This window comes from Arachis ipaensis, chromosome B09, assembly GCF_000816755.2.
Source record: "Arachis ipaensis cultivar K30076 chromosome B09, Araip1.1, whole genome shotgun sequence".
In the NCBI taxonomy this organism is placed as follows: Eukaryota; Viridiplantae; Streptophyta; class Magnoliopsida; order Fabales; family Fabaceae; genus Arachis; species Arachis ipaensis.
In genome coordinates, this window is record NC_029793.2 from 136,619,126 (window position 1) to 136,623,595 (window position 4,470).

Below are 4,470 nucleotides of genomic sequence, written 5' to 3' on the forward strand. Positions count from 1 at the left end.
AAACTAAATTGTAATTTAATTTCTATTTAATTTTTATAATTAAATTTGAGTATCCAACTCAAAAATATATATTCACAAAAAAAAAAACTCAAAAATAGATTATTCATCAGACAAAGACTAACCTATAAAAAAAATTTAAATATAAAAAAAGACACACAAAATCCAAATATCTGCTGGTCTAGTTGTATTTATCCAATTAAGATTCGAAACAATTATATCTTTTAATATAAACATACAAAAAAACACACCCAACGAACTATAACTCAAATAATATAGTCTTCTATATTTATTTAGAGGATGCGAATTCGAGTCTTTTTATCTTTGGTTTCTATACTTTTTTTTTTTTTAAATTAGGTCTCTGTACCAATTTTTTTCAATTAGATTCCTCTTAGTAGTAATTGGCTTAATTGTATAAGGACTTAACTAAAAAAAAAGGGATCCCGCTAGGGAGACAATAGACTATTTGTACAATGTGTACAATGAGCTATTGAGTTACAAAATGAACATCCCCCATACTATCTAGAATAACCATCCGACTATTAGGGATAATAAACATCTTCCCAAAAGTTTAAACCGATTTTGGGGTTCACCAAAAGAATCAAACTTTTGACCTTTCGGATCTAGAGCTCTAATACCATGTCATGATACCACTCATCCCAAAAGTTTCAGCTGACGAAAAAAGCAACACTAATGGTTATATCTCTAATACTCTCTAAACCTCTATTATACAAATTGTACAAATATTCCATTGGCTCCTCATACTTTTCCAAAGCGAAAACATTATCTCTTTTTACAAAGAAAGCATTTATTTGTTCAGTTTCTTTTTTTTATCCCAAAGTACTTCATTTGATACTCTCGAGAAATAGGTTAAATATGTAGTTTTTTCTTTAATTTCTCGTGAAGTATCTTAGAATAATTTTAATGAGAAATTCTCTCTCGTTTTTATTTACATCCATTTATCAAAAAAATAATTTTACACAATATTTTTTTGTTATAAACAATAAATATAGACTAAAAGAGTTTTTTTTAATAGGAGAGACTAACTTTGGTTTCCATTAGTTCCTTTTCTCTAACATTCTTAATTTCTTCCATGAGAGATAATTTTTTACCGCTTGATGATTTCTTTTCGTTAAAATTTTCAAATGTTTGTACTTTTTTCTTATCATTTCTCTTACTCTTTTTTAATCTTTGTGAGTGAATAGGAGAATCAGTATATGGTATTTTTGGATTTAATGACAATAAGTATGTTTCAATTGCATTGACTTTGGTTCTTTTAGAATTCTCCCCTTAATGTCCAAAAAAAAAATCTTTCCTTTGTATTGATAGTTGGCTTTTTTATTTTTATTCTAAATAAAACATATTTCAATGTCTCTTAAAAGCGAATTTTTTACTATAATTTATAAAATAGAGTTTATATGCCACCTCCTTTATATTATCAGAGTTCGAACCACTTCTTCCACTTCTTATGTTTCGAGTAACTTGATTATAATAACTAATAAATTGTGCAACTCCTTTGTTAATCTTTTAACATCATTATTTCTTAGTTGTAACTCTCCTCTCTCACTACAACAAAAGCAGGGGATGCCTGCAGCAAATTTCCTGCGGTGTCACCAACAGCAGCAATTCATGTTGGATAGCTGCGATCCCTTTTCAAATCAGCCTACCGACGTTGAATCGCTCTGATTTAGTGTCGAATCCACCAAGCCCGCTGCTAACCCCAAACCATTTAGTGATGATTTTACCCAAATTCAATTCAGAATACCCAAAATCAAGAATTTGAGGAACCCACCAAAGGAGAGTGCAGAGCGCGCGAAACTCTTCCCTACTCCACCGTGCCCCACTCTGTCACCGTGGAGTCGCGTGGATGCTAATCCACCCTTCTCCCCCTGCCGTCGACCCTTCCCAGAATCAGATCCGTAGCTTAGATTCTTCTTCGCGCGAACACATAAGGGGCAGATGCACGAAACACACCTCCGCGCACGAATCCTTGCCGTCGTTCCCCTCCGGCCGCCAATACCAGCTGCATTGCGCTTCCCGTTGCCGGATGGTCCATCGCCGATCAGCTTCGTCGATTTGTCTTCTGGTATGTACAAAACCCCTCTTCAGAAAGTAAGGTTCCAGCTTGTTCTTCGTTTGTTATCTTTTTCTACCATATGCTTTTTTTTCGTTTTAATTTTTTAAAAATTACCTAGTATCTGAACAGGATAGATCTTACTTTTTAGAAATCTCTTCTAAAGATTAAAGCTGAACACTTATAAAGGAACATGCAAACTAACCATTAAAGCTAAAATCCAGTTATTAAATATATGAGAATTTATATAAATAAATAAAGATAGAAGAATTTTTTTGGATATGGTTTGGTTTGCACAATTTTCTGTTGCCTAATTTAAGTTTCTTAACAGTTCTATGTGCTTCCATGGAAAGAGGAAGAAAATTGATTGAATCTAATAAGAGAAGTATAAATGTAGGGGTCATCTTCTTGGTTAGGAAATCCTATTTACTTTCTTTTATTTTATTATCCTCTATATTGCATCGAAACCGTGCACGAAAGGCACAAGAGTGGAGCCACCACGTCAGCAGCCTCCAACTGCACCTCCTGCGTCTTCACCATCCGCTGACGATGATTGGCTCATCCCCCGCCCCCCCCAGTAATAGTGGTGTCTCCACAGCGGCTCCTTTCCGACCTTTTCGTTTGCCCCAGAGTGAACCAAAACCTGAGCCACAGACCACTAACGGTGTACATGTGACGGAACCGTGCAATGAAGACATGGACCTGGAGGTGAATGAGGTAGATTCGTTTGACAAACATATTGACAAGATCAGGATGTTTGCTGCTTCTGATGCTGAAAAGTGCAAAGGACGAAAGATTATTGAATTTTGGGATGTTGATCTCATTGGTAACAAGTGTTGAACCATACGACTTTTTAATTGATTAGCTAATGATATTGTTATGTTTCTAACATGTTGGGCACATTGGACACATAAATAAGATTTTTTTTATAGATTCTGATGGAATAGTCAAGCAAGCTAAAATGAGTGTGAGGGAGGCTATGGAGCAGTCTCTTAATGGTAGCAAGATCATACTGAGATTCAACGAGGAACTGCAAGCAGTTGGAGATGGATCTGGCCTGTTGAGTGGCATTCTAGGAGCGTTGGGTTCTGATTACAGCAAATTTTCTATCCGTGAAAAAAGTTGGACAAAGGTGCAGGGCAAAGACAGGGTTTATGATGATTGTATAAAGGTAATGACTTTCGGCATTGTTTAATCATATCAAACCCTTCAACTTACAATTATTTACAGTTGGACATTGTCGTCGCACGAGATGTTCCACTTTCAAGAAGATAGCGGTGATAGAATCAAGAAAATATTTTTGCAACAAATGGGGAGGTCTTGGAAGGATACAAGGGGCTGTATGACTCGCATTACAAACCAACAAGGACACTTGAGCAGAATCTTGAAAACCGCCCGGAGAAAATTTCTAGAGAGCATTAGAGGTGGTTCATTGATTATCGTAATGATCCTGCAACAAAGATACCCCATTTTTTAAGTAGCCCTTGTCTTTAATCCACCTATGTTCCAGATAAACGCATACAATACCAACTAATTTTCTATCTTAGAAATTACTTTATTGTATTCAAGTTTTTTTGGAGTTATATACATTACTTTTCAAAGAAAAATAATTTTTATTTAATTTTTATAAATAAATATGAGTATCCAACTCAAAAATAGATTATTCATCAGACAAAGACTAACCTATAAAAAATAAATTAAATATAAAAAACAACGACACACAAAATCCAAATATCAGTGCTGGTCTAGTTGAATTTATCCAACTAAGATTCGAAACAATTATATCTTTTAATATAAACATACAAAAGAATACACGAACGAACTATAACTCAAATGATATAATTTTCTATATTTATTTAGAGGTTGCGGGTTTGAGTTTTTCTATTTTTTGTCTCTATACTTTTTTTTTTGAAATTAGGTTTTTGTGAAAATTTTTTTTTAATTAGGTTCCTCTTAGTAGTAATTGGCTTAATTATATAGGGACCTAACTAAAAAAAAATTTGGTGCAAAAACTCAAATAAAAGAAAAAAAATGTAGAGACTCAATTAAAAAAAAAGTATAAAGACTTAATTAAAAATTTCGCAAAATTATAAAGACTAACAAAATAATTAAATTTATAAAAATAATCTTTTCTGTCAAAAGTCAAAACATTTAATCTCTTTTTACAAAAAAAGCATTTATTTATTCAGTTTCATTTATTTTATCCCAAAGCAGGGACGGATCCAGAAAGTTTAATATGGAGGGGCCGAATCTTAGATAAATTTTTTTTATTCCATAAAAATAATTAATATATAATTATTAGAGTTAGTTTTATATCTCATGTATAAATATAATTTTTAAAAATTTTGGGGGGGCTGAAGCCACTACTCGCCCCCTCTAGATCCGTCTCTGTCCCAAAG